Genomic DNA, 16,900 nt, shown 5'->3' with positions numbered 1-16,900 from the left:
GTAACTTCACATGCAGCTTTAAGGCATCCGCCAAATATGGTATTCAGAGAAATTGCATATTCAATGTTGTTCTTTAAAGAGAAGTTCCAGCTATCCCCCCCAAAAAAAATTAAAAGTCAGCAGCTATAAATACTATAGCAGCTGACTTTTAATATTAGGGCCCTTACCTGTCCAGGCATCCAGCAGTGTCTTCACCCCTTGCAAATTCTTCAATTGGCTATCAGGTTCTGGCGCTGCCATCTTGACTAAGGGAAACCTGCAGTGAATGCTTTGTGAATGGTCCACAGTCTTCGGGGACCTGTGAAGTGTCCCAGAAGGCTGCAGGGGAAGGTGGGGGGGGGGGCAAACTTCAGGGGTAGTTTGCCTTGGTGAACTGAGCCGGAAGTGCCAAACCAGGTACCCCCCAAAAGGTGCCAAATGAGGCAGTGGAGGGGGGGGGGGAGGCAGACAAGTGTAGCTTAACCTTTTGGGTGGAGCTCCGCTTTAAGTCATATGAATAGACTCTCTCTACGCTGAATGGTATTTTAAGTAATTTTTTTTGCTTTTGTACATTTCCCCCAAGGCAGTGCACAGCTACCCATACCCTTCTTAAATAATAAATTGCCTATTAGCATTGAAAAATACCATAAACAATTGCTAGGTTAATTTCTAGGTTCAGAGTTCCCAACTTCTCGCTAGATTTGTTGAACCCGGGTGGAGTCAAATCGAAGCAGATGCACTCATCCCTTTTGATAACACATTATAAATAACTACAACTTTCTACTATACTGGTACCCAAAACACCACAGGCCATTTCTGGGCCCTCCTAAGCCCAGTTCCCTGTCATGAGGGGGGTAATCTTCTTGAACTGTTTCAAATTCAATGCAACAAATGAGACGATTCTGCTCTTAATGTAGGAAAATTCTAGCAGCGAGGATGAACAGCAGCATGACAGGAGGAGTCTGTTTTCTGGTAGTGTTTCTTTGGATCAGAAACTTGTATGGGTTTCTCCTTTGCACTCAGAATAATAATGCTCCACACTTGATCAAGACTTCCAGATCTCTTTATTACTACCCTGTCTTTGAAAATATAATGGCCATACTTCCATGTGTCCATACAACTGTTACATCCAAGAATACTGGGGACATATTTTTGCCCCAAAAAAAGGCTTTTGCACACCTAAAAAGTCCCACACAGCTTCTCAACATCAAGTCTATCACCATTAGCAAGCTTTTTCTGTACAATTCTTTGGAATCATAATAATTTTCTTAGCTTTTTCACATCAGTCTGGGCAAAAGCACAGAATTAGGTGACTTTCTTACAAATGCAACTTGAGACATGGTTTGTGATAAAGCTTGGGTTGTGGTACGCTGTGATGAAACACTTAGGAAATTATTTCTGATTTAGTACCCTATCACCCCCTATCCTCTGGTGTCACAGCATCCAACTGGGCCACTGGTAACACTCTCAGCAGATTACTTAGCTATAGTCAAGCCTTGAACACTGAGCGTCTCTGTATTAAGGGTCTTAGTCTCTTTATCCATATGGTCACCCCAGGAGACGTTAGATTGGGGTACCCTGCCATCCTTGTCAGCCACAGAGTTTATGTCAATAACTTTCCCCACTAAGAGAAGTGTACAGTTTCAACTTCAGACAACCCCCCCCCCCCCCCACTAACAATCACTAAGATCTTACTATATTTCAAGCTGGACAGTTCTCTAAGGTGATACAATGTTGTAGGTCCTAGGTGACTTACAAAGTCCCAGATCACCTCTACTACATCCATGGCATGTACAAGAATACCTGGTGATCTTAGAAGGGGATGCTAGCAGTAAAAGTGGGGCAGGTGATCCCCTCTTGGGTGTACCCATTGGTTTAATCCACCCAGAGCACACTTGGTGGGCTGGTTGTAAAGCCGACACTGGGAAGTTCCCACATTTTCCACATCTGCTTCATGCCTGGATGGACATAGAAATTCTCCACTAGCTGAAGGTCTGTCCAGTCAGCTCAGATTGGACAACACAAGGCAATGTGTCCCTGTAGTTCCAGCTACAGGCTGGTGATGGTTTTATGGCCTTGTATAGTTGCTTCAGCGGGCACCCTAGGAGAGTTTACCCAACTGCTGGCACATGAAGGTGTGAAGAATCTTTAGATAAAAGCAGAAAATGGCTCCTTTTTCTCTCTTTACAATGTGCAGGCGGTGCATACATATGTGCTGAGGGTAAGCTGCTTTTGGTGCTGGAGGAATGTCAGGGTGTGGTCTAGCATCAACTTCTTCTACCACATGGGTCATAAGGCAAAGATCCTTTAGCATAGTTAATTCTTCATTGTACAAAACTATGTAAAAAGTCTACAATCCATTCAGCAATATGAGAACAAATGCAAGGAAAATACTTCCATTAAAGAAATGCATCTTGGTAACGTTTCGTCACACAAAATGGTAACAGAAACTACACATCTCAATTATTCTTATGTCATTGGTCCCATGCTGAATCTCATCATTCATGGCTATCCAAACACTCTTAGATGCTAAGGCACAATGAACATGTGTGGTAAACTGAAGGCTGAGACTCCGCATGGGACCATAGTACTGTCCCTGTCAATGCCTCCAATCAGTTGGGTCTTGTTTAATGCAAGTGGGACCCTCAATGGAAATTAACCTTGTCCCCAGGCATTGTACATCTTGCAGTAAAGGCAGTCCAGTCAATTAATAATATAACTATGTTCATACAGGAGTTATATAGTGGAAAGAGTTTGTGCAGCACTTATGAAGAGAGACAGTAAAGTTACAAAGAAATCAATGAAAGAGGGTTAGGAAGACCCTGCTCTTGAGAGCTTACAAGCCATGGATGGATTTTGGGCAATGGGCCACCATGGTACCATTAGGAACAACCTTGGCCTTAGTGCCTAAGTTCAATGGGTCGAACATCTCCCTATCAGAATGGGAAGAGAGACCATAGAGTGGCGCCCACCCGTATCAGGTCCCTACCCAACTGATCGCGGAGCTGGCTACTGGAAAACTCCTGGGCCAGACTAGAACAATTTATGGTGAGGAAGAAAGGCTTGTCTGGGGAAAACAGTGATAGTGCCGGAACTGAGATTAGGGAATGAAAGCTGGCCCCATTAGGAGGGCTCTGCAGCAAGTGAGAGCACAGCCAGCCCTCACTTTCAATGACACAGTGGAAGTGGCAGACTTGTAGAAGTATAGGCCCCCCAGCTAAGCACAGCTTGGACCTCGATGAGCTAGGCAGGATCCTCAGCAAGTTGGCCAGGGAGGTCTGGCAGCCCTCCTTGCTGAGAACCTCTCCTCCAGGGAAAAGAAGTCTGCCTTCTGAGGCTCCAAACTATTTATGACTTCCCCAAACACCAGCTTGGCACACCTCCCACATGGGGAGTGCATAAATATTCGGCTGCTCATCTGACTCTCTCACCCTCTATGTTCTGGAATGCTACAGAAAACGGGGAAGCAGTCAGACTTGCAGCTTACAGATTCCGGAGCAGCCTAATGTAATCACACACAGATCTACCGATTCCATGAGAGCCACAGGACAAAATTTGCCAAACCAAATCCTAGCAGCCTATCTAGAGAGGTGCTACAGGTGGTATAAAGAAGGATTTATAAATGAAGAAGCAGCTTGCAGCACATGAAATCCATCTAATGACAGGTAACTAATGTATTTGGTGCTGTGCCCTCCCCCAATAATTTGCTAAACTTCGGCTTTAATGTCATTTTAAAAATAATTTTTAATGGGTTTTTTTTTACAAATCTGCAACTTTTATTAACATAAACCCCGGTGAACCCGCCAGGAAGGTCCTTCCTGTGATTGGGTCACAACGCTCTAAGAGGAGCCTCTGCAAGACTGAAAGTAAGGTTGGCATTCAGCTTTAAACATTGTATAGATAAATTCTTTTTACATCATTTTTATTTAAGAGTAGGTTTGCAGGAAAACATTATCAACACAATGTAAATCTCACACACTGGATCACGTACTTGCAGTTTATAATATCCAGAGTTAACATTAGCATAGAAAAAGAGATAAATCTTCTGATCCAGGGAACAGAGCCAACTCACCTTGGGATTTTTTTGAATGCCAAAGTTGGCAACGGTTCCCTAAAATCATTTCAGCAGTCGCAGGAAGAGTTCTTACCTAGGCAGGGTTTTATCAGAATTTTCAATTGTGTCATGCAACAGGCTTGCAGTAGAGGATAACATCTATGAGATACTATAAGATTCCAGTAATAGAGGATGTGATGATTGATGATCATACAAAGATCCTTATTTCTTCAGGATATAACTTATTCATTTATAAATATAATGAACTATTCACAGAAATGCAGGGAGCAGTGGTCCTGAGACATACAGTTGTGTTCAAAATAATAGCAGTCAGACATCACTAACCGGATCAATCACTGTTTTTGGTAGAAATGATATTTCTACATGGCAAATAATTTACTAGCAGGTGTAGTAGAGTAATAGAATTCCAACAGACCCAACAGTCATGACATGCATGCTGCTAATTCTGTGTCATTGAATCACTCATTGAAAGGGGCATGTTCAAAATAATAGCAGTGTGGAGTTCTATTAGTGAGGTCATTCATTCTTTGTAAAACAGGTGGCAATTATTGCCCTTATTTAAGGAAGGAAGGCAGCAAATGTTGTACATGCTGGTTACAATGCATTTCTCTCTGAAATTCTGAGGAAAATGGGTCGTTTCAGACATTGCTCAGAACAACAGCGTACATTGATTAAAAAGTTGATTGGAGAGGGGAAAACATATAAAGAAGTGCAGAAAATGATCGGCTGCTCAGCTAAAATGATCACAAATGCTTTAAAATGGCAACCAAAACCTGAAAGACGTGGAAGAAAGCGAAAAACTACCATATGGATAGAAGAATAGCCAAAATGGCGCGGACTCAGCCAACAATCAGCTCCAGGAAGATGAAAGAAGGTGTGACGTTCCCTGTGAGGACTGTTACAATTAGAAGACGCCTATGTGAAGCCAAGCTATCTGCAAGAAGTCCCCGCAAAGTCCCACTGGTGAAAAAAAGACACGTGCTGAAGAGGTTACAATTTGCCAAAGAGCTCATTGACTGGCCTAAAGAGAAATGGCGCAACATTTTGTGGACTGATGAAAGTAAGATTGTTCTTTTTGGGTCTAGTGGCCGGAGACAGTTTGTCAGACGACCCCCAAACACTGAATTCAAGCCACAGTACACTGTGAAGACAGTGAAGCATGGTGGTGCAAGCATCATGATATGGGGATGTTTCTCATACTACGGTGTTGGGCCTATTTATCGCAAACCAGGGATCATGGATCAGTTTGAATACATCAGAATACTTGAAGAGGTCATGCTGCCTCATGCTGAAGAGGAAATGCCCTTGAAATGGGTGTTCCAACAAGACAACGACCCCAAACACACCAATAAACGTGCAACATCTTGGTTCCAGATCAACAAGATGGACGTTATGGAGTGGCCAGCCCAATCCCCGGATCTTCATCCAATAGAAAACTTGTGGGGTGACATCAAAAATGCCGTTTCTGAGGCAAAACCAAGAAATAGAGAAGAACTGTGGAATGTGGTCCAATCATCCTGGGCTGGAATATCTGATCACAGGGGCCAGAAGTTGGGTGACTCCATGCAACACAGATGTACAGCAGTTCTCAGAAACAGTGCGACTACAACCAAATATTCATGAAGTCATTCAAAGGAAAGCAAAATCTTCAAACATTTTTCAGTTTATATAGTGAATGTTTGAGTTTGTAAAGAAGAATACAAACACGACTATTTTTTTTGAACCGTCTAATATTCACTTTTCTTCATTTTTGTTAGAGGAACAACACAAATTTGATCTATTTTTCTTCATGTTGTGATTTGGAATAGAATGTGTCGTGTTCCCAATGCATTTGTGTGTATGGAAATAAAAGCTATTAGAAGGATTTTGAGCTTTATTCACTTTTTCCAACACACTGCTATTATTTTGAACACAACTGTAGGTAATATTGTAAGAGGATGAATGTTAAGAGATTTATAAGAGTGATTCCTCTTTACAGAGTAATTATTGTCCATAGCAGCCCATCTCTACAAGGGTCCCATGCAATGCTAGGGTTTTCCAGATTTCGTTAGAAGATCCTTAAAGGACATTCTTCCTCCAACTGTCCTGCGATGTCAGTGGTTCCCAGTCCCACTGAAGATGTAAGAGAACTGTGACAGACCCAACCGGGACAGGAGCTTTTGGAGGGCACTAGGGGCTAGCCTTCTGCCCACTGATTATGGTCCATGGAGAGAGCAGATCACTCTCTAGTGATAGACAACAATGTGATGAACGCTAAAAGCAAGGCTTGGATTAATTCTCTGCATAAAGACAATAAATCTTCCCTGCTGGAATGGATGGAAAGATGTAATATTAATCTTGTACAGGTTAACAGTCAGAGGAAATATGGTGGCCCTCCTGAATACTGGGTTGGAGAAGCTCCTCCACTTGGGACAGAAATATTTATCAACAATTTCCCTCCAGAAAACTATGAAGATAGATTAATTCCACTGTTCAGTCTGTTGGAATATTGTATGAGTTTTGTCTCATGATGGACAGATTCTAAAAGTGAACGCAAACACCTGAAAGACAGCATTTGTAATGGACTTTGTGTATTCAGGGTGTGGGCTTATTGCCAGTGAGTCTGGGGTGGGCTCCCCAATCAATCAAAGCATTGTCTGAGGGCCTGGCTGTTGATTAGCGAAACGTTAATTAGATCACTGTTAGCTGTTGGCTGTACTGTTTACCAGTTGCATTGTTTAGGACAATGTGATCAAGCTCTTACCCAATCAGTGTGGGATATTTATCCTAACGTGTAATATTTGTGTTTATTATTTCTCTGGGCACTGCCCCTATTTCTGGAGTGTATAAAAACCTGTCTTTTCCATTCAATAAAGAGTTCCAGTTTGGCATCTAAGTTAGTCTCATCTAGTCTTGGGTGCAATGCCCGGCTATAATACCTTGGTCTTGTGTCCCAGTGGCGAGGATTCTCTGACGGAATCACCCAATTGGGGTTACAGGCATTCCATCACAAGGACCTTATCTGATGACCACCAATGTAAGGGGTCCTTCTTCACTGACCATCAATATAGAGGCCACACTTCTTCTATAGACCACTAATACGTTGCATAGGGGAAAGCCTTCTCCACTGACCACTAATGCAAGGGTTTAATTTTCCACTTTCCACCAATGTAAGGAAGCCCTTTTCCACTGACCATCAATATAGGGGGTGCCCTTGCATTGACCACCAACGAAAGGTAGGGCCTTTTCCACTTGCCACCAATGTTAGGGGACACTTTTCCACTAGCCATCAATACAGGGGGCCCTTACCACCCATTTCTAATATAATATAATTTTCACTGTCTGCTTTTTGGTTACTAATATTAGTTTCATTTTAATTCTTCTAATGACATGATGATTTACATTGCAACAAATATGCTAGGTACACCAAATAATTGTATCATTCGCAGAGCTATCCTCTTGAGGGCAGCTGTGTTGCGGGTACCCCTAAGTTTTTCTCTGCACAGCCAGGCAACAGGTATTTCTCACATAGACTTACATCTAAGAGACAATAACCAGTCCATGGGCTTGGTTTTGTTGTTTTATTAGGGGAATTCAACTTGGATAGGGAAATAGGGATTATGGGATGCCCAGTTGGCTTGAATCCATAAAAGGGGGACACTTCCTTCCTATGTACAAAGGCAGATCCTGGACTGTTCTTTTCTTGAAAGCCATCAGTCGGTACAGATCTGTAGCAACAGCCCTTTACAGGCGAGGAACTAACAGCCCCTCAAAAATCAGCTTAACATCTCGTAGGGATGTCTTCTCTCCCCTTGTAGAGCTGCTCCCAGCCCCACAACCTACAAACACCACCATCCCTCCTGGCTTCTCGGAAGATCTCCCAGGACATGGATAAAGGATTGAGCCCAGCGCTATCCTTAGAAAGCTTGCTAAGTGTGGCAGTCTTTCCCCTTGTGGATCCCAGAGAGTGCTACTGTACTCACTCTGTCCTCCTTGCTCCCTGCTTCTCCAGATCTCGATCCCATTCATGCCTCACTTGTGAATATATCCTCCTGAGCCAGCCTGAGCCCAGCCTGGAGGCCTCTCCCCCTAGATCTAGGGGACCCCTCCCAGGCACCGACAGTCTCCTCAGCACTCCACTTTCCACCCGACTACCCTATCAGCCTGACTCTCCCATAGTTATGGGTCAGCTGACCACTCTACTGGGGCCTCCAAGCCTGGGATTGACCGGAATTCCATGAATATGCAGATTTAGATTTGGCCACATCCACCAATGGTGGGGGAATGGACATCCTCAGTCAATCTGAATCTAGATAAGTTGACTTACCAACTTAAGCTTCAAATAATTTAAAAAAAGATCTGGGCAGAATGGGTTCAGGTACCCGGTCTGGTTCTGGTACCAAGTCATTGAGATTATGAAAGATATTCCAAGCTTGGGAATGGTTGGGTTGCAGGGTGTGTTTGTTTGTTTGTTTGTTTGTTTTTTTGGACAAGAGGGGTAGGATCGAATCGATCGTGTAAAGGTTAAAATAGGTATTGAGAGGTTTGGTATCTTCGTCTTTTTATTTGTTTGATGTGGTATGATGTGATGTTTTGCTCTGAGATGTTATTTTTTATGGTATATGTGTTTGTAAAAAAAAAAAAGATCTTTTCTTTATCGATAGATAAAATATGGAATTATAAAAATTTGCAGCAGTTTCTCTGGACTAGAGCTGCAGGACGTGAGAGTAGGAACGAGTGAAATAGAGATTTTTCAGTTCCTTGGAAATTCAGCAAAAAATCAAATTAGTGAGATTTTCTTGACATTTATTGGAATCAACAGGGGGGAAAGGAAATTAAAGTGTATCTCCCATCCTATGGAACTCTCTACCTCAATCTATCCGGCTGTCTCCTAATCTATCCGCCTTTAGACGATCCCTGAAAACCTTTCTCTTTAAAAAAGTCTATCCTGCTTACCAATGATGGGGCATTATTCCTCCACTGATACCAATGATAGGACACTATTCCTCCACTGATACCAATGATGGGACACTATTCCTCCCACTGACACCAATGATGGGACACTATTCCTCCCACTGACACGAATGATGGGGCACTATTCCTCCCACTGATACCAATGATGGTGCACTATTCCTCCACTGATACCAATGATGGGGCACTATTCCTCCCACTGATACCAATGATGGGGCACTATTCCTCCACTGATACCAATGATGGGACACTATTCCTCCCACAGATACCAATGAAGGGGCACTATTCCTCCCACTGATACCAATGATGGGGCACTATTCCTCCACTGATACCAATGATAGGACACTATTCCTCCACTGATACCAATGATGGGACACTATTCCTCCCACTGACACGAATGATGGGGCACTATTCCTCCCACTGATACCAATGATGGTGCACTATTCCTCCACTGATACCAATGATGGTGCACTATTCCTCCACTGATACCAATGATGGGGCACTATTCCTCCCACTGACACCAATGATGGGACACTATTCCTCCACTGATACCAATGATGGGGCACTATTCCTCCACTGATACCAATGATAGGGCACTATTCTTCCCACTGATACCAATGATGGGGCACTATTCCTCCCACTGACACCAATGATGGGGCACTATTCCTCCCACTGATATCAATGATGGGGCACTATTCCTCCCACTGATACCAATGATGGGGCACTATTCCTCCCACTGATACCAATGATGGGGCACTATTCCTCCACTGATACCAATGATGGGGCACTATTCCTCCCACTGATACCAATGATGGGGCACTATTCCCCCCACTGATAACAATGATGGGGCACTATTCCCCCCACACTGATACCAATGATGGGGCACTATTCCTCCCACTGATACCAATGATGGGGCACTATTCCTACCACTGATACCAATGATGGAACACTATTCCTCCCACTGATACCAATGATGGGGCACAATTCCTCCCACTGACACCAATGATGGGGCACTATTCCTCCCACTGACACCAATGATGGGGCACTATTCCTCTCACTGATACCAATGATGGGGCACTATTCCTCCCACTGATACCAATGATGGGGCACTATTCCCCCCACTGATACCAATGATGGAGCACTATTCCCCACACACTGATACCAATGATGGAGCACTATTCCTCCCACTGATACCAATGATGGGGCACTATTCCTCCCACTGACACCAATGATGGGGCACTATTCCTCCCACTGATACCAATGATGGGGCACTATTCCTCCCACTGACACCAATGATGGGGCACTATTCCTTCTACTGATACCAATGATGGGACACTATTCCTTCCTCTGATACCAATGATGGGGCACTATTCCTCCCACTGATACCAATGATGGGGCACTATTCCTCCCCCTGTCACCAATGATGGGGCACTATTCCTCCCCCTGTCACCAATGATGGGGCACTATTCCTCCCACTGATACCAATGATGGGGCACTATTCCTCCCACTGACACCAATGATGGGGCACTATTTCTCGCACTGACACCAATGATGGGGCACTATTCCTCCCACTGACACCAATGATGGGGCACTATTCCTCCCACTGACACCAATGATGGGGCACTATTCCTCACACTGACACCAATGATGGAGCACTATTCCTCTGACTGACACCAATGATGGGGCACTATTCCTCCCACTGATACCAATGATGGGGCACTATTCCTCCACTGATACCAATGATGGGACACTATTCCTCCCACTGATACCAATGATGGGGCACTATTCCTCCCACTGACACCAATGATGGGGCATTATTTCTCCCACTGATACCAATGATGGGACACTATTTCTCTCACTGATACCAATGATGGGGCACTATTCCTTCCTCTGATACCAATGATGGGGCACTATTCCCCCCACACTGATACCAATGATGGAGCACTATTCCTCCCACTGATACCAATGATGGGGCACTATTCCTCCCACTGACACCAATGATGGGGCACTATTCCTCCCACTGACACCAATGATGGGGCACTATTCCTCCCACTGACACCAATGATGGGGCACTATTCCTTCTACTGATACCAATGATGGGGCACTATTCCTCCCACTAATACCAATGATGGGACACTATTCCCCCCACACTGATACCAATGATGGGGCACTATTCCTCCCACTGACACCAATGATGGGACACTATTCCTTCTACTGATACCAATGATGGGGCACTATTCCTCCCACTGACACCAATGATGGGGCATTATTTCTCCCACTGATACCAATGATGGGACACTATTTCTCTCACTGATACCAATGATGGGGCACTATTCCTTCCTCTGATACCAATGATGGGGCACTATTCCTCCCACTGATACCAATGATGGGGCACTATTCCCCCCACACTGATACCAATGATGGAGCACTATTCCTCCCACTGATACCAATGATGGGGCACTATTCCTCCCACTGATACCAATGATGGGGCACTATTCCCCCCACACTGATACCAATGATGGGGCACTATTCCTCCCACTGACACCAATGATGGGGCACTATTCCTCCCACTGACACCAATGATGGGGCACTATTCCTCCCACTGACACCAATGATGGGGCACTATTCCTCACACTGACACCAATGATGGAGCACTATTCCTCTGACTGACACCAATGATGGGGCACTATTTCTCCCACTGATACCAATGATGGGGCTCTATTCCTCCCACTGATACCAATGATGGGGCACTATTCCTCCACTGATACCAATGATGGGACACTATTCCTCCCACTGATACCAATGATGGGGCACTATTCCTCCCACTGACACCAATGATGGGGCATTATTTCTCCCACTGATACCAATGATGGGACACTATTTCTCTCACTGATACCAATGATGGGGCACTATTCCTTCCTCTGATACCAATGATGGGGCACTATTCCTCCCACTGATACCAATGATGGGGCACTATTCCCCCCACACTGATACCAATGATGGAGCACTATTCCTCCCACTGATACCAATGATGGGGCACTATTCCTCCCACTGACACCAATGATGGGGCACTATTCCTCCCACTGACACCAATGATGGGGCATTATTCCTCCCACTGACACCAATGATGGGGCACTATTCCTTCTACTGATACCAATGATGGGGCACTATTCCTTCTACTGATACCAATGATGGGGCACTATTCCTCCCACTAATACCAATGATGGGACACTATTCCCCCCACACTGATACCAATGATGGGGCACTATTCCTCCCACTGACACCAATGATGGGACACTATTCCTTCTACTGATACCAATGATGGGACACTATTCCTTCTACTGATACCAATGATGGGACACTATTCCTCCCACTGATACCAATGATGGGGCACTATTCCCCCCACACTGATACCATTGATGGAGCACTATTCCTCCCACTGATACCAATGATGGAGCACTATTCCTCCCACTGATACCAATGATGGGGCACTATTCCTCCCACTGACACCAATGATGGGGCACTATTCCTCCCACTGATACCAATGATGGGGCACTATTCCTCCCACTGACACCAATTATGGGGCACTATTCCTCCGACTGACACCAATGATGGGGCACTATTCCTCCCACTGACACCAATGATGGGGCACTATTCCTTCTACTGATACCAATGATGGGGCACTATTCCTTCTACTGATACCAATGATGGGGCACTATTCCTTCTACTGATACCAATGATGGGACACTATTCCTTCCTCTGATACCAATGATGGGGCACTATTCCTACCACTGATACCAATGATGGGGCACTATTCCTCCCCCTGTCACCAATGATGGGGCACTATTCCTCCCCCTGTCACCAATGATGGGGCACTATTCCTCCCACCGATACCAATGATGGGGCACTATTCCTTCCACCGATACCAATGATGGGTCACTATTCCTCCCACTGACACCAATGATGGGGCACTATTTCTCGCACTGACACCAATGATGGGGCACTATTCCTCCCACTGACACTAATGATGGGGCACTATTCCTCCCACTGACACCGATGATGGGGCACTATTCCTCACACTGACACCAATGATGGAGCACTATTCCTCCGACTGACACCAATGACACATTCACATCTATGCTTTTTTGAGCTGCTGCGTTATTGGAATGGGTCAGGGACTTTGTTAACCTCCCTGGCGGTATGATTATGTCAGGAATTTTGTACCAAAAGCGGTACCATTATTTTGCATGGAAATTTGGTGTTATGTATTGTAGGCCTGCAATTCTTAGTAATTACTTACTTAAACATCCCGGGTATCATAAAATTTGAAACACGAAATCATAAATTATAATTTAATAAATAATCATAAAGAATAATAATATAATAATAATAAATTTAATTCAATAATATAATCAAACCAAAAACACTGAAATGTGAAATATAGCGCCAAGTTCGCACATCACTGAGCAAAGTCGCAGAATCGTTTTCAGTGTCTGATGAGGAATTTCCCCCACGAATCATTATCACTCAATTCTGCAAGTGGTTCTGATTTACTATCGCTGTTCTCTAGCCGGTCTAAAACCGCTTTTGACCTAAAGGGACGCTTTTTGGACGCCGTGGATGTTTCTCAGTTTCCAGGCAGAAAGAACAGTCAAAATGCAGACAGGGGACAGGACAAAGCACTCGGGACACAATGTATGTGAAATGGTTTGATACAGGAATGTTTTACTATGTAAAATTCGTTTAGAAAAAAATGACATTTTTTTAAACTTTCAAATTTCCCGCCGGTTCAGGCGCCCGTACGTCTCGACGTCCCAGGGACTGGAACACCGAAGCCGGATGTCGGCATCGGCTGGAGGAGATGGCCGGGGGCGCTGCAGGGGACACATCGCGGGAGCGAAGGACAAGGTAAGCTCTGCAGGGAATCCCTATGCAGCGTGGCATGGTAAGCCCGAGTGTAGCTCGGGGTTACCGCTTTTGGTACTGACATTTTACCCCGAGCTACACTCGGGAATACCGCCAGGGAGGTTAAAAGCAAAAAGTTTATGCTACAATAAAGTTCAATGGAGAAGCTGCTAAAAATGCATGGTAGTGCGTTTTTATCTAGTTTTTGCCGCGTTTTGCATTTCTATTTTGCCTAACAACAAAAAAATTCCACTCCAAAGCGTAACCTCCACTTTTTGCCTCCCCCCCATACCACTGCCATATTTGGCACCTTTTGGGGGGAGCGGACAACCTTTTTTTGACAGGTACCCGCTCCCACTTCCGGCTCAGTTCACCGCGGTGAAGTGAGCCGGAAGTTCGGCCCCCTCCTTCCTCCTGGAGTCTCCTGGGAAATTTCACAGGTCTCAAAAGACTGCCAGACCAATCAGGAGGTGCAGCGTGACTCACGCATGTGCAGTGGGCACCAAGCTGTGAAGAAGCAAGCTGTCACAGTTGATATGCTGGCGCCGTGGAGAGAAGAAGAGAAGGGACCGCGGAGGGTGAGAACATCGCTGGACCCTGGGAGTGTGTGTTTATTAAAAGTCAGCAACTACAGTTTTTGTAGCTGCTGACTTTTAATAAACACAAAAACAGCTGGAACTCTGCTTTAACAAAAAAAAAAAAAGAGCTGAACAAAACACAAAACATGTTAAAAATGAGTCAAAAACGTGCCAAAAACGCTTGTAGAAAAATGCAAAACGAACTGCGAAAAGCATTGCAAAACAGACAAAAAGCAAACTGCATAGGTGTGAACTGAGCCTCAGGCTTTTACTGTTTGCTTTTTTATTTTTCTATTTGTATTGTTTGTATTTATTATTTTTTCTATTTTTTTTGTAAATTGTATTTGTTTTTTAATTTTGTCTGATATCATGTATGAAGGTATTTGATGCCTGCGGCTTCCTTTTTATTGTGACTTTGTAGTTTTCTGGGACCTGTCACATGTTCTAGAAGACTAAGGGGAGGGAGGACAACTTCTGCATCCAAACGGCTGGGACCTGTTATGTTCTAGAAGACTACGGGAAGGGAGGACAACTTCTGCATCCTAACACTGGGACCTGTCATGTGTTCTAGCAGATTATGGGGAGGGAGGACAACTTCTGCATCCAAACGCTGGGACCTGTCACATATTCCAATCTAGAAGACTATAGGGAAGGAGGACAACTTCTGCATCCAAACGCTGGGACCTGTCACATGTTCTAGAAGACTAAGGGGAGGGAGGACAACTTCTGGCTCCAAACGCTGAGACCTGTCACATGTTCTAGAAGACTACGGGGACAGAGGACAACTTCTGCATCCAAACGGCTGGGACCTGTCACATGTTCTAGAAAACTACGGAGACGGAGGACAACTTCTGCATCCAAACGGCTGGGACCTGTCACATGTTCTAAAAAACTACGGAGACGGAGGACAACTTCTGCATCCTAACACTGGGACCTGTCATGTGTTCTAGAAGATTACAGGGAGGGAGGACAACTTCTTCATCCAAACGGTGGGACCTGTCACGTGTTCCAATCTAGAAGATTATAGGGAAGGAGGACAACTTCTGCATCCAAACGCTGGGACCTGTCACATGTTCTTTAAGACTACGAGGAGGGAGGACAACTTCTGCATCCAAACGCTGGGACCTGTCACGTGTTCTAGAAGACTACGGGGAGGGAGGACAACTTCTGAATTCCAAACGCTGGGACCTGTCACATGTTCTAGAAGACTACGGAGACGGAGGACAACTTCTGCATCCTAACACTGGGACCTGTCATGTGTTCTAGAAGATTACAGGGAGGGAGGACAACTTCTGCATCCAAACGGAGGGACCTGTCACATGTTCTATAAGACTACGAGGAGGGAGGACAACTTCTGCATCCAAACAGCTGGGACCTGTCACATGTTCTATAAGACTACGGGGAGGGAGGGCAACTTCTGCATCCAAACGGTGGGACCTGTCACATGTTCTAGAAGACTACGGGGAGGGAGGACAACTTCTGCATCCAAACGCTGGGACCTGTCACATGTTCTATAAGACTACGAGGAGGGAGGACAACTTCTGCATCCAAACAGCTGGGACCTGTCACATGTTCTATAAGACTACGGGGAGGGAGGGCAACTTCTGCATCCAAACGGTGGGACCTGTCACATGTTCTAGAAGACTACGGGGAGGGAGGACAACTTCTGCATCCAAACGCTGGAACCTGTCACGTGTTGTATAAGACTACGGGGAGGGAGGACAACTTCTGCATCCAAACGCTGGGACCTGTCACATGTTCTATAAGACTATGAGGAGAGAGGACAACTTCTGCATCCAAACAGCTGGGACCTGTCACATGTTCTAGAAGACTACGGGGAGGGAGGACAACTTCTGCATCCAAACGCTGGGACCTGTCACGTGTTCTATAAGACTACAAGGAGGGAGGACAACTTCTGCATCCAAACAGCTGGGACCTGTCACATGTTCTAGAAGACTACGGGGAGGGAGGACAACTTCTGCATCCAAACGCTGGGACCTGTCACATGTTCTAGAAGACTACGAGGAGAGAGGACAACTTCTGCATCCAAACAGCTGGGACCTGTCACATGTTCTAGAAGACTACGGGGAGGGAGGACAACTTCTGCATCCAAATGGTAGGTGATGACAGTGGAAGTGGGAACAAGTAAAAAGCAGGTACCCGCTCCCCCAAGGTGCCAATCCTTAATGGGGAGTGGGGGATGAGGCCTTAAAGCGGAATACCCCTTTTAGGTGGAGCTCTGCTTGAAGGAGGTTTGTGTTCACTTCCTGTCTGGGTCTGTTACGGTATAACAGGGTGTCACTGTGAAAACAGCTGAGGGGATATCTTCCCAGTAGCAATAAAACTTCCACAGTGGATCGATCCCTTCCTCCGCCAAGGCATAGAATTCAAGAAGGGCAACGTATGCAAAAAA

The sequence above is a fragment of the Staurois parvus genome, unplaced genomic scaffold (assembly GCF_062004578.1).
Source record: "Staurois parvus isolate SC_StPar_1 unplaced genomic scaffold, SC_StPar_1.0 ptg000463l, whole genome shotgun sequence".
Classification (NCBI taxonomy): Eukaryota; Metazoa; Chordata; class Amphibia; order Anura; family Ranidae; genus Staurois; species Staurois parvus.
This window is presented reverse-complemented; position numbering follows the sequence as displayed.